Raw genomic sequence first — 22,424 nt, forward strand, 5'->3', positions numbered from 1 at the left:
TGCTTCGTCGCACTCATCTTGGCTCCAGCGACAGAGAGTTGAGGACGCGCGTATTGTTCTTCACACACAGTCGACTTAGTGACGCCGTGGCTAGAGGTTTGCGATGGCGTTCCAGGAAAGTTGACGCCGCTGTCGCAACTGGCTGGCAAAACTTGCACCTCAGCTGGGCCGTTCTTAACAGCGCCTCCACGTTCTTAACAGTGGATGAATTGTTACTCGCCATGCCGTTACTCCTTCGAGGACTGATAGTTGCTCTTTTCTGATGCTCCTCAAGGGAGCAACGGTCATTATTTCGATGCTCCGCAAAGGTGGAATTAATAAAATTAGGCATTTATACCCTGATAAAAAATTACTGAGCTAAAAAAAAAAAGAAAAAAATAAGTACCCGAATGCAGGATTCTAACTCACGTCCTCAAGCTCACAAGTCAGGTACTCTAACCACTGCACCACGCCAGATTTTTGTTTGTTTGTTTCTTTCATGGTATTTATTGCAGTAGCATTCAACCCCGCATTCAACAGTTCTGCATAGTTAGAGAACGGAGGGCACAATGAAAGTCCCACACAGAAAAGGCAGCGTTCATACTGTGAGTAGAAACGTTGGTTTAACTTTAAAAGGGTAGTAATGAAAAGCACCTCACCAAAATAGGGTACCAGTCAGGTTGTATATCGAGTCCATCATAAACATGTTTTAGGTATAGCGTCATTTAGATAAAATGTGCCCTTGTAGGTACCACCGTTTCGGTGTTTCGGTCCATCATTCGAGTATTCCGCAAGCTGTGCATTCCCATGAGAAAAAACATATCGAAAGGTCCACTATTATCAGAGGTCGGCAGCAGATATCGCGCAGTATGAGCGTTCGGTTGACGGGACAAGATATTGGGACAGGTTAGGCATCGGGACGCAGGTGCGGCAGTATAAAAGCGACTCGGCATTTTGTGTATGCTGTGCGGGGAGAGCCTAACGTTGATTGTACTTGCAACCATAAGCGAGTGCGAAAAGATATCTGCCCGAGCATTCTTAGGGTGATTTAAACTGAGGCACTACGCAATGTACACGTGTAGCGAGCTCTAACGGTGCGCCCAAGACATCATCATCATCATCAGCCTGGTTACGCCCACTGCAGGGCAAAGGCCTCTCCCATACTTCTCCAACAACCCCGGTCATGTACTAATTGTGGCCATGCCGTCCCTGCAAACTTCTTAATCTCATCCGCCCACCTAACTTTCTGCCGCCCCCTGCTACGCTTCCCTTCCCTTGGGATCCAGTCCGTAATCCTTAGTGACCATCGGTTATCTTCCCTCCTCATTACATGTCCTGCCCATGCCCATTTCTTTTTCTTGATTTCAACTAAGATGTCATTAAGACGACAGAGGACAATTTCTCTGTCGCTTAGTGTGTCCCGTTTGAGTTACACATCGATTCAGTTAAGTTCGTAATCTCCTTGGAACGGAAGGAACTTACGTACTATTGACCAGTAAAATCTGGCAGTCTATCAATGACTTGCGCGTTTAATGTGTATCGCTTCCTTATGGTCTGTGCACGAAGGGCATGGCTCTTCACATTCCAGCTTTTAATTTTCACTCATTTTCACACGAACAGACAAAGTGCTGCTTTGCATGTAGTTCAATAGACAATGTATGAACTTCGAACTATTCACGATTTATGACAACACCGTTTTTGCCGCATCACTCCCACGACACGGACGAAAACAGCGGAGCGCATGGGGAGTATAACTGTTGTCGTTCGTCCTCGCGTTGCTCTCTTTCCGACCAGGGACTACACACTTACTCTCCAAAATTTCCACATGGCACGCACATTCACGCAGTTAGTCCCTCGAGGGACGAAAGCGCCCTTCTTGGGACTAACTGCCCAGTTACTCCCGTTTTCCCCGGGATTTTTCTTAGTGTATCTGATGCTAGACGCTGTCGTGGCGCAAATCAGCTCGTTCGGTATACTGTGTAAGTTATACGAGGGCCAATCAGAAAGTCTTTGCCGCTATTATTTATTCGCCAAAATAAGGCACACACAGGCAGTTACAAATATACGTATACTATTCTACGCATCCTACACTATTTTTCCACATAGTCCCCACACCGGTCCGCACATATTTGTCCCATCGCAGCACTAAATCTGAGATGCCCTTGTGGTAGAAATCGTCCGGCTGACTGCGGAACCACCGTCTGACTGCTGTCTTGGCTTCATCGTTGCACGTGAATCGTTGTTCTGCCAGGAACGTCATCGGCATACCGAAAACGTGGAAATCATTAGGGGCGAGGTCCGGACTTACGTAAGGTGGGTGGTCCATGCAGACTCTCCCAGTGAAATGACCGGAGCTTGTCGGCGGTTCTGATATCCACATGTGACCTTGCATTGTCGTGGAATTCTTGCCACGCGAGTCTTCACGGCCCTTTTGCGAACTCGCAACACCGCCACCTCGCACGTCTCAAAGCGAGACACCTCTCCCCATATACTTGGGCTGCATTTCCCTGTGGATTTCGATGGGCGTTCGTCCCTTTCTCCATAGAAAACTATAATCACAAAGATAGTTCAGGTAAGGCAAGTGTTGCTATCACTGATGATACGCTGGCATGCCGAGAGTAATTTGATAAAATGAAACGTGCTGCGCGATTCTGGGTGGTGTTTGGGACGGACCGCTGGTACGATCTGTTGGGAACTCGGCGCTGACGCCCGTGGTTGTACCTGGGTCGCAAGCCCCAAGGGTAGCGTTGGCCTGGCGGCCTGGGGTACAACTGGAAGCATCCGAAGGTCCCGGCAAAGCATGAGTCGACTGGTAACAACGAAACAACTTGTTTATTTTAACATCGCAAAGAGTTGGTGGTCAGGTTTGACCGAAGTAGAGAGACGGGAGAGCACTTCACTCAGCAGAAGAAATCGGAGCCCTCCTTTTGGCGTCCGGGGGCAGCTGTTTTTATACTCTCGCAGTTGAGGGCAAGAAGGAACCCCTCAAAAGACGAGCACGTGAATGTACAATGGGCTAATGGTGACGCACACTGTCGTAGCGATGCCGTAGCACCATGTCGAGCACGATCTCGTAGCACCCTGTCGTGGCGCTGCCGGTCGGACACAATGACTGTAATGAGAGGATGGTCCCTGCTTTGGCATCGCCTGTTTCGGGCATAATGACTGGAACGAGATCCCTGCTTTGGCATCGCCTGTTTCGGGCCCAATAACTGGAATGAGATCCCTGCTTTGGCATCGCCTGTTTCGGGCCCAATAACTGGAATGAGATCCCTGCTTTGGCATCGCCTGTTTCGGGCACAATGACTGGAATGCGAGGATGATCCCTAGGCGGTCGCATCGCCGCAGTCGCGCCTGGAAACACCTGGCGATGAGTGTTGCGGCGACGACGATCGGGCCAAAATGTCCGCCGCCCCGCCGCAGTCGCGCCGGCAAAACCACGTGTCGCAGGCGAAACGCAACAGACCGCCCCGCCGGGGGAAGGAGATCCCGATGGACAGGGGACTGCATCCGCTGTCCGGAGGGATGTCGCTCGATGATGCTCATAACCGAAGTCGGGCGTCCCTCGACGTTTCTTGAGCGCAGCGCACAGAGAAGGCCTCGTTCTCTCGTTCAGGTTCGCACGGGACACTGCAAAGTGACTTCGGGAGAGTTCACATTTTTGTTCTCGTTCCCGGCAAGCGTTAGAACTACGCTGAAACTCAACCGCTCAGTCAGCAAGCACGGCACAACCCTCACTAAGCCCTGCCAGGCTCTTTCCCCTTTTTATACCACTGCCTAGTTCCTTACAGTAGTCTAGCATCACTCAGAACGCGTCCACAAATTGAAAAATTGCACTAGAAAGCATATCATCACTTTGAAACACTAAACAAAAGCAATATGTTAAAAAAAAATCCTGCCTCAGGAAGAAAAACATCAGTAACAAACAATTTTGAGGCTGATTCCTACGTTAGGGGCTTCGACTTAAGCCATCGGCGTTACCGTTGAGACTCCCCTTTTTGTAACGCACCTCAAAGGAATATTGTTGTAAAGCGAGGCTCCAGCGCAGGAGGCGGCCATTTTTGGGAGAGATGGTCTGCAGCCATTGGAGAGGGCAGTGATCCGTCTCAATGATAAACCTTGAGCCGGCTAGATAGCATGACAATTTCTGAACGGCCCACACGAGACATGCACACTCTTTCTCGGTGGCGCTATACGCCTGCTCACGACTGGTCAGCTTACGACTAGCATACAGGACGGGGTGTTCTACTTCTCCATTTTCCCGTTGGCACAGTACAACGCCCATGCCTCGCTCACTAGCATCGCACTGAACAATGAACCCTTTTGTATAGTCTGGCGATCGTAGCACAGGCTGGCTTGTTAGGGCACTCTTTAGGGCGCTAAAAGCTCTTTCCTTTGTCTCGTCCCAGACGACTGTTTGAGGCTCTGTTTTTCTTAGAGCATCCGTCAGGGGAGCCGCGATATCAGAGTACCTAGGAATGTACCTCTGATAGTAGCCGGCGACACCCAAGAACGACCGAATATCGGTCTTGGTGCGCGGTTGCGGAAAGTCTCGCACAGCGGCCACTTTTATTTCAGAGGGGCGGCGACGACCCTGACCAATCACGTGACCGAGGTAGACAACCTCGGCCTGTGCTAACTGGCACTTAGGAGCCTTGACTGTCAAGCCCGCTTCGCGCAGGCGGGTTAGCACTGCCCGCAAGTGTGCCATATGCTCAGACCAGGATGCGGAGAATATCGCTACGTCGTCTAGATACGGTAAAGCGAATTCTTGCTGTCCCCGCAACACTTTATCCATGAGGCTTGAAAAACAGTATGGCGCGTTCTTCAAACCAAAACTCAACACTTTAGGACGGAATGTTCCCATTGGTGAAATGAACGCCGCATACCTACTAGCCTCTTCTGTAAGTGGAACCTGCCAATAACCCCTGACAAGATCTAGGGTGGAAATAAACTGAGCGCTACTAACTTTCTCAAGGCGCTCCTCGATGTTAGGGATCGGATAAATTTGATCCTTAGTGATGGAATTAAGCCTGCGGTAGTCGACGCAAGGACGAGGTTCCTTGCCCGGTACCTCAACTAAAATCAAAGGGGAGGTATAATCACTCTCACCTGCCTCAATAACACCGAGCTGTAGCATTTTCTTTACCTCAGCCTCCATAATATCGCTCTGGCGGGGTGACACCCGATACGCCTTGGATCGTACTGGCTCTGTGGAGGTAAGTTCTATATCATGAGTAAGTACAGAAGTCCTACCAGGCCTCTCAGAGAACAGACCTTGAAACTCTTGTAATAGCTGGTGTAGTTCGGTTTTCTGCTCGGGCGACAGCGGTGCTTTACTGATAAGGTCACTAATGACTTGACCGGTGTCTTCCCTGTTCGTCACTGAGCCTAGTCCTGGAAGCTCGACCGGAAGCTCTTCAGGAACGTTTACCATCATGCACACCACTGCTTCCCTTTGTCTATAAGGTTTGAGCAGATTACAGTGGTAAACTTGCTGTGCTTTCCGCTTTCCTGGCAGACTTACCACGTAGTTAACGTCCGACAGTTTCTGAACAATTCGTGCTGGGCCCTCCCACTGCACGTCTAGTTTGTTGTTTAGCGATGTGCGCAATATCATGACCTCATCGCCAACCTCAAAACGACGGGCCCTGGCTGTCCGATCATAATAAACCTTGGCCCTCTGCTGGGCCTTTGTCATTGCTTCACCTGACAACTCCTGTGCCCTTCTTAAGCGTTCGAGGAGCTTAAGCACGTACTCCACCACGACTGGGTCGTCGCCCCTACCTTCCCATGATTCTCGAAGCATGCGAAGCGGAGATCGAAGCGAGCGACCGTACACCAGTTCAGCTGGCGAAAACCCCGTAGCCGCATGCGGCGCGGTCCTTAAAGCAAACATCACCCCAGGCAGACACAGCTCCCAGTCAGTTCGATGTTCAAAACACAACGCTCTCAACACGCGCTTCATGACGGAGTGGAGCTTCTCAACGGAATTCGACTGTGGGTGGTACACTGAGCTGTGTAGCAGCTTTACCCCACACCTTTCGAGAAAAGTTGTCGTCAAAGCGCTAGTAAACACTGTGCCCTGATCTGATTGAATTTCTGCAGGAAAACCAACTCGCGCAAATATGGACAGTAGTGCATTAACTATCTCAACTGAGCTGAGTTCTTTAAGCGGCACTGCTTCAGGGAACTTTGTCGCTGGGCAGATCACAGTCAAAATGTGTCTGTACCCCGTGGCTGTTACCGGCAGAGGTCCCACAGTATCAATAACGAGCCGTCTAAAAGGCTCCGTAATGATAGGTACCAATTTCAACGGCGCCCTCGATTTGTCCCCTGGTTTGCCCACCCGCTGACAAGTGTCACATGTCCTCACGAAATGGTCTGCGTCCCGAAAACACCCTGGCCAATAGTACTCTTGCAAGAGACGGTCCTTAGTTTTCTTAACTCCTAGGTGTCCGGACCACGAACCCCCATGCGACAAGCGCAACAGATCCTGGCGATAGCATTGAGGCACGATCAGCTGATCGAACTCCACTCCTCTTCGGTCTAGATACTTCCGGTACAGGACTCCACCTCTTTCCACAAAACGCGCAGTTTTCCTGGCGATACCTTCTTTGACATTGCAGCGCACGTTTTCCAGGCTGCCATCCTTTTTTTGCTCGGCTATCAAAGCCGACCGGCTGACTCTTAGCAACCTATCAAGTCCGGCTGACGTAGGCGCGATGAGCAAATCTGTAGATAGCTCTTCTAACTTTCCCGTGTCGGGCGGTTCCTCTCCAGTATCTGGCGCCTTTAACGTTACAGACTCATGTTTATTCAGTTCGGGCGTGCTCTGAATATCAGCTTGCTGCGCCTCTGACCCTTTTTCGTTGTTTGATAACGTCGGCCCCGCAACTACCGCCTTTGCAGCGAGCTCCCGAACCTTCGATCTGGTTAAGGCCTGAACACTAGCTTCACCAAACAAAAGCCCCTTCTCGCGCAGGAGGTGATCGGACCTGTTTGAAAATAGGTACGGGTACTGGGGTGGCAGCATAGATGACACTGCCGCCTCCGTCTCAAGCGCTCCGAAAGGTCCTTCAATAAGCACTTTTGCTACCGGCAGACACACGCTATGAGCTTCCACGGCTTGCTTGATCCATGCGCACTCGCCCGTGAACATATGGGGTTCTACGTAAGACGGGTGAACTACATCCATCGTAGCTGCGGAATCGCGAAGCACTCGGCACTCTTTCCCGTTTACGAGGAGGTCTCGCATGTAAGGCTCGAGAAGCTTCATGTTCTCGTCAGTGCTGCCTATTGAAAAAAACACAACTTTTGGTGTTGTTTCCGGACACTGCGCCGAAAAGTGACCCGGCTTCTGGCACGTATAACAAACGCCCGCTCGCCTCATCTCGAACCGCTTTCTGCGTTTGGCTGCCGCCGTCTCTTTACGTTTGGTCGGACTGCTTTCGCTCGCATCCGCACTACGCGTGTCCCCCTTTAATCTCATGGGTGTGAACTTCGGCCTCTCAAACTTCGAGCCAAATTCACCCTTTTGACCGTCCTTAGCTCCGCGAGCTCGACGCGTCACAAACTCCTCGGCTAGCTCAGCGGCTCTAGCCACCGTACTCACGTCTGGCCTATCCAAGACCCAGTATCGCACGTTCTCCGGTAACCGACTATAAAACTGTTCTAGCCCGAAACACTGCAGAACTTTATCGTGGTCACCAAACGCTTTCTCTTCTTTGAGCCACTCCTGCATGTTCGACATAAGCCTATACGCAAACTCTGTATATGACTCACTTCTGCCTTTCTCATTTTCCCGAAACTTCCGACGGAACGCTTCCGCAGACAGCCGGTACTTTTTTAGAAGACTCGATTTCACTGTGTCGAAATCCTCTGCCTCCTCTCTATCCAAGCGAGCGACTACGTCGGCCGCCTCGCCGGGTAACAAAGTGAGCAAGCGCTGTGGCCACGTTTCCCGAGAGAACCCCTGCTTCTCGCACGTTCGCTCAAAGTTAACCAGGAACAAACCAATGTCCTCTCCAAGCTTAAACGGCCGCATCAGGTCAGTCATTTTGAACAATACGCGTTCTCCTGCACCGTGTGCCTGACTTCCATTACGAGCGCGTTCCATCTCTACCTCGAGACGCTTCATTTCCAAAGCGTGTTGACGGTCACGCTCTTGTTGCTCTCGCTCTTTCTGTTCTTTACGTTCACGCTCCTGTCTTTTTGCAGTCTCTCTCTCTTCAATGGTCTCAAGGCATTCCGACAGCTCGTCATCCTCAGCCTCTAACTCAAGAATAGCCTTTATCAGTTCCGGTTTTCTTAGTTTGTCTGAGACATCCAGACCCAACTCTCTTGCAAGCTCCAACAATTTCGGTTTGCGCAACGACTTCAAATCCATGGCTGCTCTGAATGCTGCTTTCTCTACTGCTTACTATTGTCTTGCCGCAAACTAACCCGGCAGCAACGACAACCACAATTACCAGCTCTGTTTCTAACACTAACAAAAAGCCTGGCAAAGCTCAGAAGAAGAAAGTCCCGCACTCACCAAACCTCGCAGGCAGGAATTCCGCGCAGTCGTTCCGCTGCAGGCAACCAGTCGTCACACAGGGCTCGTTGCACTGCTCCCGGATCGTCGTTGAGCTGCTCAGCATACAGTCAACTGCATCTCTTCGCTGCTGGCCTCCGTTGTCGCGATCTCACCGCTGGCAGACAGTTGTTTGAAGTCGTAGGCGATCTCACCGCTGCCAACCAGATGTTTGGATCCGACCGCTGGTACGATCTGTTGGGAACTCGGCGCTGACGCCCGTGGTTGTACCTGGGTCGCAAGCCCCAAGGGTAGCGTTGGCCTGGCGGCCTGGGGTACAACTGGAAGCATCCGAAGGTCCCGGCAAAGCATGAGTCGACTGGTAACAACGAAACAACTTGTTTATTTTAACATCGCAAAGAGTTGGTGGTCAGGTTTGACCGAAGTAGAGAGACGGGAGAGCACTTCACTCAGCAGAAGAAATCGGAGCCCTCCTTTTGGCGTCCGGGGGCAGCTGTTTTTATACTCTCGCAGTTGAGGGCAAGAAGGAACCCCTCAAAAGACGAGCACGTGAATGTACAATGGGCTAATGGTGACGCACACTGTCGTAGCGATGCCGTAGCACCATGTCGAGCACGATCTCGTAGCACCCTGTCGTGGCGCTGCCGGTCGGACACAATGACTGTAATGAGAGGATGGTCCCTGCTTTGGCATCGCCTGTTTCGGGCATAATGACTGGAACGAGATCCCTGCTTTGGCATCGCCTGTTTCGGGCCCAATAACTGGAATGAGATCCCTGCTTTGGCATCGCCTGTTTCGGGCACAATGACTGGAACGAGATCCCTGCTTTGGCATCGCCTGTTTCGGGCCCAATAACTGGAATGAGATCCCTGCTTTGGCATCGCCTGTTTCGGGCACAATGACTGGAATGCGAGGATGATCCCTAGGCGGTCGCATCGCCGCAGTCGCGCCTGGAAACACCTGGCGATGAGTGTTGCGGCGACGACGATCGGGCCAAAATGTCCGCCGCCCCGCCGCAGTCGCGCCGGCAAAACCACGTGTCGCAGGCGAAACGCAACAGTGGGTGCAATAATTTCTGAAAGTGTGGTGTTTCTTGGGTCCCAGATAGCGCATGCGTAATCTAATTTAGGATAACGAGAGTTTTGTATAGGTGTAGTTCTGCAGACGGCGGTGCTCGGAAAAAATTGCGTCGCAAGTATCCCAGCATGCGGTTTGCGTTGTTAGTAACATAGTTAACATGTATGCGCCAAGAAAGCCCAGAACTGATGTGGATGCCGAGGTACTTGTACGACGTCACAGGATCTAGTCGGATGCCACCAAGAAAATACTCGCTGCTAATAATGTGGCCCCGTCGATTTATTCGCTTGCTTTTACACTTCTTGATGTTGAGGAGCATCATCCATTTATTGCACCTTGGGGACAAGTGGTTAAGATCTTCTTGAAGTTTATGCTGATCAGAGGATAGGGCCAGCTTTTCTTAGAGAATGCAATCGTCGGCAAAAAGTTTTATTGTTGAAAACTCGTATTTACTAGTAGTTACTCGTATTATGTTACATTTATCAAAAAGTTGCGCAGTAGGATGGAAATAAGGTACATGCGTTACATGTTGGAAGTGCTCGTTTCTGAATATGAAGAACAGCATGAAGATTACGTTTCGTGGTGGTAGCCCACACAAGGGCACAATAATTCAGATGCAATTCAAACAAGGCATAATGTCTGCAATTTTACTTTCTCCGAAAAAAAAAATGACGGCTGCGAGATAATACACCTGCGGCAGATGACGATGATTTACGAACTAGTTCAATGTGATATGTCCAGTTCATATCGTCTGGGAGCGTAACGTACTTTGTATAGCGTAGCGAATACTTTGTATTGGCTCAAAGTTTCATTGGATGCACGATCCAAGAATAATTATTGATTTAAATAAGACTGCCTGCCTCTTGCCTCGAATAATATGGCCTTTGATTTAGAGCTATTAATCGTTAAAGCGTTATTGCGAGACCAACCCGAAAAATTACAAGGAATACTGCGAGATCTCTGTAACAGATAATCAAGACCATGGCCAGAGACAAATAGGCTAGTATCGTCAGCGTATATAGCACGATGAATGCATCACTTACTATTTCGGCAGTAGCTTTTTTAATTAATTATTGTTAGTTATTAGTTCCTTTTGACATAACAAAGCTGTTTCGGTCGACCTGGCCGGGTGGAATCCGTGTTGAGCTGTCGTCTCGTTAGCCTACATAGGTCGACCGCCTGCATATGGTCGCAGCTCGTTAAGAGGAGTGGGAACCGAACAAATGCAATGTCGACACGAAGCTGCTTGCTTATACATAGCGGTGTCGCTTAAGTTTGGCCGTCTAAACCGTCGCTGGAAAATATCGTTGTTGAAATGATGAAAGCATCTTAACAAATCGTACATAGTGCAGAAAAAGGACAGAAAAGGAGACGGAGCGTTCGACTGTCGTCTGTTTTCTGTCCGTCTGTATGTTTGCGCGCTGCGATTTGTCGTTATGTCGAACTAACAAGAGCAAACATCCACAGTGATGAAAGTCTCTCGAGGGCTTTGGTGACTCGACAGTTGCGTCATGGTATAGCGCTGCCGCGCCGAGAACAATCGAGTTGGTGGGAATTAAATCAGAGTGACTTCCAAAATGACGCATCGACCCAGCAAGACTCCCAGGTCGTCACAGCTGTGACTAAAGTGGTGAAGTCGAGAGTCTGACGAAAATATTGTCTGCACGGCCGGGAAGAACCGCAACAAAAGCAGAATAGACGCCGACCAAGGTGAAGAAAGCTCGGCATTTTGGCCCCGGCACGGGACCCTTAATTGTTCACAATGAAGGAGAAATATGCGGGGCGCGAGGTTAAATGCTATGGAGCACCCGACATACTGTATGGTGCGTGCTGGGACCGGGTTAACACCTCCATCTTAATGAAAACGTGCGCGAAAATACCTTTTCGCGCACTTTTTAGTTGAGATGAAACACACCAACTCGCCCAACTCGTATAGTTTTGATGGATTAACACCTCCGTCATTCCGATCCAAAGTTCGTGCGGTTTTCTCGATATGTAGCGATTCGAGATAGAGACTCTGTTCAAACTTTTCTCGTGCGCTGTCTTTCAATCGGTGTTATGCGAAGCACTTTGCAGGTACCTGGATATGCAGCACTATTCGGGGCTCCGCAAAAGGATACCGGGTGTTTGTGCGAATGGAGCATTTGTGTGTGTGAGTCGCGAGTACGTGTCTGTGACGACAGCAGCACGACGACGACCCCGTCGAAAACGATATAGTGTGGCACATAATCAAAGGCACGATGTGTACGCCCGCCGTCGCTCGAGGCGAGCTTGCGGCGTGGCGATTGTCGGCCGCGGGCAGCGTGGACGAGCGAGAGAGGAGGGGAATGATGGGCCGGGCCCGAAGACGGTGCAGCCCGACGCGTCGCCTCAAGGCTCGAGCTGTCGCGAGGCGAGAAAGCGGCACGCGGCGCACGCGCCGTGTGTTTTTCGAACGATCTGGCTGCACTTGGAACGCGAGAAGTACGTGCGCGCGATCTAGCGTGGCACGCGAGCGCTTATAAAGCACCGGGCTGCTGTGCGACGCGGCAGAGGTTCGGTTCCACGGTCGGCCACGCGCAATGCGGAAAAGCATTGTATGTCCCGTGAGGGCGGAAAATCCGACGTTGTCTGCTACGAGTGGTAACAAAAGTCATCGTCAGTGACCTCATCAGCGTCTCAGTAGTAAAAGTTGGAGGACGCTTAAGCTTCGCCTTTAAGAGTGGAACGTGATAGCATTCAAGGATCCCTGGCTGCTTTTCAGAAAACGCTTTCCGGCAACTGCAGCTTTATGTTTACTGGTAAACGCTGCCTGCGAACGCTATGCACGAAGGCGACCTTTCTGGTAGAAACACGTCTTCTTGCGTTGGCCGACGTTCTTTTATTGTTTCGCGCTTTAAATTTTTTCCATCTGAGATGATCTAAAATTAAAGGTATGCGCTGTTGGTGTTTTTTTTTTTTTTTTCAATTACATTTTTTTTGTGGGCTGTCATTCTCAAAATTCCGTGAAATGACCTTGCAGATAATGAAAGACAAGGTATGAGCAACTTCGGTGATAGAAGAGTGGTTGGGTGTGTGTGATTCGGAATTACTTTTCGCGAAAATGCGATCGACGCTGGACGCCGACGCCGGATTTTCTGCGGTACGGGGCCTTTAACGCTATCGCGTTGATACAACATTGAAGCTAGGAGTAAGGTGGATTGAGGTTGGTACAAATAAGAGCAACGTGATCTAAGGTGCAGTTGTGGAGGACACGGGACAGGTGTATGACGTCGCGATATCACTTACGTAACCAATTAATTAGAGAAGTCAAGTGCTTTCGCAATAAAATCACATAAGGATACTTAAGTGGCACTTCTATATATATATATATATATATATATATATATATATATATATATATATGCGAGTCGAGACAGGCACCTACCTACATACCTGCCTACCGCAATGTGTCAAGAATGAGGCAAATAATGCTTCGCATTGAATAACAATAATTTCTACACCTTAGTCGGCGTCTGTCTTGTTTCCATCAGTTTACAGTGGTGCCAAATGCGCAGATCTATCGGTCTAATCGACCAACGTGTAGTTTGCGACACCTGCCTGAAACCATAGCCTCCTAGATAATTTCTCGTGAAACCGTGCGATCCGACCTTCGCGCGGTTCGCACCTCCAGCTCGGCGCAGGAGGTGCCTTGGCGGAAAACCGTAGTCATGAAAATGTCACGACTATATACGATAGTTCTCATTCAGGCCCGAAGCGGCCTGCCATCGTCCAACATGCGGCGTGGTCTGTATTAGCAAGAACACGGTTGTTTGGAAACAGTCTGTGAATTTGGCCTGCACTCTGGAAGGACTCCTAGCCGCCATCTAAAAGAGAGGAGATAAACTACTCTGTCACTTGCCGTTCTCAATAAAGGTTCTCTCTCTCTCTCTCTCTCTCTCTCTCTCTCTCTCTCTCTGTGCAGGATTTTTTTTAAATGTGGTGGCGTGACCGGATCTCAGAGGACATGCCTAAAGCGCAGAGATTTCTGCATAAATTACTAAACGGAAATTTAGCGCTGCTATCGTTCGGTTGCCATGGGATGACGGTTAATACGACGATTTGTATAAGCTTCGTGCTTGCGGCTTCAGGCGTACCTGTGACGTAATTTATTCTCGTTTACCTCCCTAATTACGATGAGGTTTGTTGCATTTAAAACAGAAAGTCGAATTGTACGGAGCAGCTGTTTGGTTTAGACCATATATATATATATATATATGGTCTAATATATATATATATATATATATATATATATATATATATATATATATATATCCGCTTCAAATGATAAAACGAACGCAGTTTACAAAACTGGCTCATATGGTTTTGGTGCTAAGTTACGGATTTGTAAACTTCTTGGTTCAAATTTACTTTTTTCGAGCTTGCCCATTTCTCTCAACGTTCCTTTTGAATCGAGGGCCTAAATCAAAACATTGCTTCCTACTACTACTGCAGTCGGTACAAATGAACTTTCTCTCTTAAATGTAACAAATCGTATTCAAGTCAGCTTAGTGGTCGCCTAACGAGAGCGTGTCTGATTTTCACGTGTGCTTGAACAGAAGAGTTTGGCGCCCCGTCTCTCGTTTTAAACGTGGGGTGCGAGGCTCTCTGGCGGTCCGTGCCCGGTGCTGCTGCTGCAGTGCGGTAGCCCGCGTGTGTCGCCGTCCCTCCAGAAAGAAGGCGCGTCGTTCTTTGGCGCGGGCCGCGGGAGCCTATTTTCAGGATGGCGCGGGGGCGCCTCGCGCGCTGCTGTCTGTTGTGGCATCGGCGGCCGCCCCCGTACGCACTGCGCGCGCGAACCTCGCAGTCTCTGGCCGCCTGCCTTTTTTTGTCTGTTCTGGCTACTGCGGCGTCTCTCGCTTTTTGTCAATCGGTGGTGTCCAAATCCACGCCCCAGCTACGGCTCCTCCGTTTCGAGTAATAGAAGCGGATCTCGAAGGGCGGATCAGCGGAGCCGGAAACGTGTCGTGGCCGCCACGTTTTAGGCATCGCTTATTCTGAGCGCCGCGTTGTGCGACTAGCTGGCTTGCGCGAGCTCCGCCGTCGGCGCGCCTCGCATTTCACGCCGCCCCCCCCTCCTCGCTGCGCCTTCTTTGTTTCCGAGGCGACGGGCCCGTGCGTGGCCGCTTCATTATGTGCACCGGGGGCGGGGGTCCCCCAGCTGCTTCGCACCGCCTCGTGTGTTGCGCTGGCGGCAAATCAATTTCTCTTTTTCTTTTTTGTTAATGTTTCCGAGGCGATGTTTGTCCACTAGGGCGTGCGCACTCACTGTCTTCGACCTTTTTTTTTCTAGGACATAACGCGGTGGCGTGTGGCGCTCTTCACGCCTAAAAGCGCCGTTCGTTCGAGAGCTCATTTAGGCCCGTTTACGAAGCGCGCTTCGCGGTTGAGAGCACCGAATGAGCGCGGCTCGTATACGTGCATCGGGCACATGCACCTGACATGCGTTCCCCGACGCTGTACCGTCTCGCAGTAACACGACGACGAAACGTGCCTGGCGTACGCGCTTCCCTTCGCTGGCCGGACCAGAACCGTTTTTTTTTTCGGTAGCAGTAACAAAAGGAAACGTGGAGAGCTTTCCCAGCTGCTGCTTCTGCAGCTCGGCTCGCACCAAGGATGCTGCTCGCCGTGACATCGTCCATTGTTTTTTCTTACGTCGTCTCACATGCAGGCGCCGTGCTCGTCTCTCCCCCTTCCCGCCTGCCTAACTTTTCCTCGTGCAAGCACGCGCGCGGTGACGTCTCCCTCCGTGTCCACTCTGCGGGACACGGTTCGCCGGGTAAGGCCACGGCAGAACGGTGGTCTCGCGGCGACTGTCACACTGCGATTAGCGTCCGAGCAACGTAGCGACACACCGTATTTCTCGAGTCACGTCTGTTTAACACCTGTGCGTAGCGATCGTTCTGAGACTTCCGTTAATTGTTTCGGCTATGTGTGACACAATGTCTCCGTTATCGTCCCACTTTGCAATCGAGTAACGTAAAAAACAAAAAGAAAACATTTGTTCCGTCGTTTAAGTTCTTGAACTTCTCCGCAGAATTGGAGAATGCAAATATAGATGGAGGAAAGACGGTCTGCAATAAGTATACGGACGCTGTAGATCAAGTCCACCACTGGTCTCGCTCGTTTGCAACCAGCGTCCTGCGACGCGTCCCCGTAGTTGATTGACGCCGTTGTGGAAAACTGGCTCCGGATTACTTTTGACCACCCGGGGCCCGTTTAACGTGCACTGCCGGCGCGACCTAAAACGACACCAGCGCGCTGACGCTGAGCAGCAGAACGCTTCTGAGCCGCCACTGCTGGTTCCCTGCGGTGAGGCACGGCCTCCGAGATCGCGCGTGCACCCCGGTGCGTTCTCTGAGGCCAGGGGCGGAGCAGCGATCAGGCACTCGGCGTGAAGCATATATGAGCTGCCACTGTTCGAGGCCTGCAGCATTCCGATCTGTCGGTCGCGTGTTTCCGCACGTGTACTCGCGCCTTGCATCTCCTCATATGCGCCGTTGATTTTGTGCTCTGATCACTGGTTTACAAAACCTGCCACCTTCTTTGCGCTCACAATATTTCTGTCCGCCTTCTCCATCGATCTATCTCAGTGAAGTCGTCGAAGTTGTGCTTCGCCACACCTTCTCAAGCCTGTCTTTTCGTGTTTCGCACAAGAATCTGCCCGTGTCCTAGTATAAATTTCCTTTAGCAGTGTGACGGCATGACGGGACTTTGGCGGCAGCATGGAGTCGTCTTGCAGCAAGCGACGTGGTCGCGTCAATAACGAAGCAGACTGCGCTGCTTGGAAGCTGTACGCCTTTCTTCGAGTGACCGTGACGCCAGCCTTGTGTGTGTGTGTGGGGGGGGGGGGGGGGGGGAGTGTTCACGAAGTTGCGCTGGCTGGTTTGTGAATAGTGCGGTGAACGGCGCAGACTGAATGACAAGAAAGAACGACGGAACACCTGTCTGGGCTGTCGCGATTGTTTGATCGGACCAGCTCTCAATTCCGATGCATCGCCCGTCGAACGGAGTCGATACGAGCCTTGTGCGTTGTGGCGGCGCATATTTCTCGGCTTCTGCGTAAGCGCAGCTGTGCGGACTGGAGAGGACGCTGCTGGCTCAGTTGCCGCGTGATGCCCGCACGCTTGCCGGGGGCCGTGAAGTTCAGAACGGAAACTGCGCGTGGGCGAATGTGCGCTCGCAGCTGCAGTAATAATGCACGCGGATGTCCACGTCACACCGCAGTGTGTGTACGCACCGGTGGGGTTTCGCCGACGTTTCGCCGTCGTAGCGCCACCCGATGTCGTCCGCTCCTCTGACAGTGGCCGTCCGAGAAAAACGCGTTGACAGTTTTTAATTACACATCTGGAATACGTGGCGGTTAAGCGACAGTCGGGTTTCTGAGACATCTGCTTGTCGCGGCGTATCCAGTCACTGACTTTCGTGTTGTTTTAGGTGTGCGTCGGTACTGGTTTTTCCACGGTAATCGAGTAGGAAACCTACAGGATTTTCTGTAGTTCGTGAATGTCGGGCTTATTTGTACCTCATTTCCAATCAGAATGAAAGTTTGCGTCTGTTCTTCAAAAAGAGCACAAAAAGCGGTGAACGATGTGATTGCGTTGTTATAACGTTCGGTCTTTTCAGAGCGTCACTTCTATTTTTCTTTGCCTGTTAAGCTATAGTGGAACTATACAAGCTAGTGGAATAAAAGTCGTAGCGAACATGGAGTAGCCATGCAAGCATCAAGCAGTTGCTTTACTTTTCGAACGCAGTTTAATTACCAGCATGTATATGCAACGTGATATTTTGCACACTGATTAAACCGTCATATTTTTGAAAGAACGGTTAGCATTATTGGTGCGTGCAAATAATTCGAAGTAATTATGAAGGATGCGTGTATGTTATTAGGGTCTATTGGCACGGAAGCGTGCCTGGCCGCTAGACTTCGATTTCATCGGTCAAAAAAATTCTTTTTTTCATTGATATTTATGCATTTGATTTTTGCGTGCGTCACAAAAAGATACTCAGTGTTACCTGATGAAAACGTTGACCTGCAGTATTTGGCCGTTCTGCCAGTACATTCGGGTGTACCAATGCGAACTCTCGATTAGGAATTCGTCAGAAATAATATGTAAACTGATTTCAAGCACCTGAACGGTCACGAGTAGCTCCGTACAACGCTTTTTAATCAGTTTGAGTGATAATGAGTTCGATCCACTCGCGGGTCTTATCAAACAATTTTTAAGCGTCTGGGTCTTCTTGCCATCCAAGTTGTAGAAGTGCAAAACGGCTATAAATAAAGGATCTCATGCTTTATTCCTCCGTGTTTGCTTCGTCTGGGATGGGCAGCGTTGATGTTTGGGAAGCGGGTGATAGCGGGAATGTCTAAATTTGCGTTTCAACGCTACGCATGGTTCGCTGTGCTCTGCTAACGCAGTGCTCTCGAATATGTTTTACGTACCGCTCGCGTTTCTTCATATCCCATTCAATGCGGACCGAGCCGGGCAAACGCTAAGCCCTGCCTGAGAAATCGTAGCGAGGTACGTCGTCCGATCCGCTTTGTTGATTTCCTTTCGGGAGGAGATTCCACGTGCGCACGCTCGCTGCGGCACGCAAGACACGAGCGCCGGTCGGCGCGTGTACGGGTTGATGTGAAATCGCAGCGCTCGCGTTTGGTGAACGATCTTTACGCACGCGCGCTAATCCTCGAAACGACTGCAGGAGAGTGCGCGACGTCGATAAGCCTTGCGGGTATTTTGCGCACGCGAGTGCTGCTTTGCCGACGAGAAGCACGGCGCGTCGCCTTGTTCCCGCTGCGCGCACCGGGGCCCGAGCGCCGTTATTATTATTTTTTTCCCCTTCTCTCGCTGCCGAGTGTTGCGACACGAGAGGGCAACGTGTCACGTGGTGGGGTGCGGTCCGCTCTCGACCGCGGGGAAGATTTGTGCGCCCCCCCCCCTCTCTCTCGGTGTGCATATAACGTGGGAACACGGATGTCGGAGCACGGGCGGCAGCGTTCTCGGCGTCTTCGGCGGCTCGCAGCAAACCGGTTGGGTCGGCGAGGCCGGCCCGACCGACCGGCTGGCAACGACGCGTGCCGCTCGAAGCTGCGCTCGGCCGCGCACTGGCCGGCGGCGGGGGCACTGGACCGGCGCTGGCGCGCGTTTCGCCGTCCTTCGGCGCCACGCCGGAAGAGGCGCCCTGCGTGCGACGTCCGTCGGACGCACCACGGCGCCGCACGAGAGTGTTGCTTCCGCTGACTCCAGAGTCATCATCACCGACTCCCGGGGTGCCTGCCGAAACATTGAAAAAGGGCGCATAGCCAGCCGCGCCGCCAAAATCTTACGAGAATGACATGTGAGTACCGGGACCGTCCCGGGACGCGTATCGTCATCTGGACGCCAGAACGTGCGGGTTTATAAGGAAATGAGGCTGCCGATGCCTCAGCCCGCGCGCTCAACGACCGGGCATCGCTTGAACACCCGCCGTCTGAGGATCTAGAATCAAATCCAGCCATTACTTGGCCGGATTTGGTTCATGCTTTCATGCGTGTTAGCATGAACAACTTTCATGCGTGTTAGCATGAAAAAAAAATAAAAAATGTGTAAACTGGTACTGTAAATATTTCTCTCCTTTCAAGTCAATCCCTTGCATTGTATGCTTGTAGAATGTGTTTTTTATGTATTTATATCATCCTTCAAATTACCTCATATGATTCAATGTATTTCATATTTCATATACACTTCTTTGAACGTATTTAATTACATTACTGTATGAACGTATTCCCTCCTGCCTGGGTCACAAGTTGGCCTGCAGTATTCTGTAAATAAATAAAAAAAGTAAATAAAAATAAAAAAAATCACTCAGGTCTACCAATCCGCTCACGGTCGCTCTAACCTCCCCCCCCCCCTCTCCCCGCTAAAAATTTGACCAAGGCAGAGGAGCGCTGGCTCCTCCGTCTCTGTACTAACACGGTACTGTGCTCGGCAGTACTACAGTACTTTAACCCAGCTTTCTCTGGGGAGTGCCCACCGTGTGGTTACGCGTTCTCGGGCGTTTTCCACATGATGTGGGCATTGCCCTTGTAACCCGGCTTACCCTTAGCCGAGAGCAGCATTCCTTCATTCTTTCATCTCGTTCGGGCTTTTTGCCACGGGCTGCAGCGTCCGATTTGCTGCCGGCTGTCGATTACTTTATAAATGTTAATTACTATGCGTTCTTACTGCAAATAATGTAACTAAACATCCAGTTTTCATCTCAAAATCCTCCTCGACGTTGGCCAACCCCCGCACTCAACGGCAAGATCCAAGAACTGGTGGACAGCGGTGGGATTGTCCTCCAGATCCAATAACACACACGAGACTTATTACAACAGGGTGCTGATAGACGCTGTCTTATTACAGGAAGGACAAAAAAAAAAAAAGCTGATTTACGTGTATGCTGAGAATTTTCTCCCCTTCTTTTCATAATGTTTCGGATATCATTGTACTTACGGATCGCAGTGGCGGTAAGGCACCGATAAGAGATTCACGGTATATTTTACTTGATCGGAATGTCGAACTTCCTCTGAGCAACGGCTTGTGTGCAGTCGCTTCGGTGGTTGGCGTGACTCGCGAAGTTGACAGCAAAATATAAGAAGAATTAGTCTTCGACAGAAAGATGGGGCGAGGGCAAGGTCCTCTCTGTGGTGGTGACATTGGAGAGACATTTGCGCCGCAGTGAGCTTAAGTTACGTGGCCAGCAGTGACATTTTTTTTATGATGCGCTGGGCTATCTAGAATGTGCCGTTAGGGAAAGCGCGACTTAACTCTGTAAGAACCATGTGCGTACACCTCATGTATATCTTGCACCGTCGGCCACATAGAGACGCATGTCCCCGACAGCCACGAGCCGGTACATCCTGCAGAAACTCGGCTTCAATTACCACGTTCAACACAGTCAGAAACAGGTCATTCCACCCGACCTCAGCGACACGCTGATCTTCGCCCCTGCCCCTCGAAACATGCACCCCGAATATAACGGGGGCCGTCGCCAGGCCCGTGCCAAGGCACTGCTGCGCTCCTTTGGTGGGAAGAGGACTACGCGCTTCGTAGACGCGGAAGAATGCACGCGAGATCACCGGTTCGCGGCGGTAGTCGTAGACGTTTAGTCCTTACGCACGCGTGTATAGTGTCAGCACGGAACACCCAGAAACGGCGGAAGAGGTTGCGCTTACCGGCCCCCTCTGCGAGGTGGTTCTTAGCGACTCATAATCCGCAGTTCGTAACTACGCGCGGAGCGCATTTCCTCCGAAGCTCGCCAGATCCTAGGGAAAGCTGCTTCAAACAGATCCGAAGGCTTCGGATCTGTTTGCAGGAACGAGACAATTTCGTGTGATACACTCGCTGCCGTCCCCGCATTGCGCCGGCTGTAATCCCTCACGCCTGCGGCAGCTTTAGTGTCCGCTGTCATATATACTAAGATACGATGACGTCGTACGATACGGGTGGCACGAAAACGGTACGACATCTTAGCGAGCACGCCAGTGGTGTCAAACACACGTGGCTCAAGACATGGAGTTTCCTACAATTACTGCATAGGCGAAACTCGGCCACCGTGGGAATGATGGGTATAGTGCGTGGATTTGTCTTATCTCCGGAAGTTCTTGTAGCTTCGTTTATTAAGCTTCATCTGGGCCTAAATTCTCTGAGCAATTTATACTTTTCTTTAATGCGTAGGGCAATAAGAATCCGCAAGCACGCATAATTCCGCTGTCAATGGCAGTGGTTCCGCTTGTGTGGCGTAATGGTTTCGATGTCGGGCTTCTGTGCTGGATGTCCTGTACGCGTTCGAATCCTGCCATCGGACAATTTTAATAACGTTTATTTAATTATTTACAACGCAGAAATGTCTTTAAAGTATTGTCATTTCGTAAAGTCACGAAGCCATTTAAAGCCAATTGGACGAAATTTAGGCAAATCCATGTGTACTGCCCATCGTTCCCATGCTGGCTGAACTACCCCGCTTGCAGCTCCCGAAGACACTATAGTGTCACAGTTCCCTCCAGTTATTGTGGAAACTCTGTGCCTCAAGATAGATCAGTGAATTTGCCGACACGAAATCGAAGCGTGTCCTACCATAAACTGTTTTTCTCCGCCCTCCGCTAGGATGTGTGTTAAATATGGAGCTGCTGTTGGTAATCGAAGTTTCAATGCAAGTTGCATACTTTCGTTAATTTCGTGGTGATTGGTTGGTTATTAGAAGAGAAAGTGAAGATCAAAGATCCCCCCCCCCTTTTTTTTTATTTCATGCCGTAACCATAGCAGGCGGGAGTCTGGCGTCACTTATTCCAAAGTATTTGTTCGTATTTGGGCCGTTGTAGCGCAGTGAAGGTTCTCGAAACATGCCGAGTTATTTGTTCGGCTATATTAGAATACAATTTAGTCCATTTTTGCCCGTGAGAACTTAACTAAACCATGGAGTCATGGCTGGCTGGCTCATTTTCTGCCTTACTATTCTGTCTTCTCGGTAAGAGTGACTTTTTGGAAATGCGGAAGGGTAATTTACTGATACAGCTGAGAAATTTGTTCTCTGTAGTGCCACTTGAAGTGCGCGAAAATGTAATAGTCGGCACTAATATGTGTTCACAGACGCTGCGGTCCCGGACCTGATCTTCTTTTACCGTCATTGTTAGACAGTTTAGTTCGACGTGCCTTGAAGCTTTGTGCGCGCAAACGTAATGATTCTACGTGCCTTACACGGAACAACAGGCAGTCTTCGTTTCACGTGCGTAGGAGCTCTGCGCGTATCTCGAGTGATCGAAAAGTGCTTACGGAGACTTTTTTTTCTTGCG

General features: G+C 50.5%; 1 protein-coding gene across 2 annotated transcripts in view; it reads left to right on the forward strand.

The window, feature by feature from the left end:
* The window catches only part of LOC142589565 (uncharacterized), a 197,505-nt gene that overhangs the window by 42,669 nt on the left and 132,412 nt on the right, over positions 1-22,424 (forward strand). The window lies entirely within an intron of this gene.

This window comes from Dermacentor variabilis, chromosome 8 (genome assembly GCF_050947875.1).
Source record: "Dermacentor variabilis isolate Ectoservices chromosome 8, ASM5094787v1, whole genome shotgun sequence".
NCBI classification, from domain to species: Eukaryota; Metazoa; Arthropoda; class Arachnida; order Ixodida; family Ixodidae; genus Dermacentor; species Dermacentor variabilis.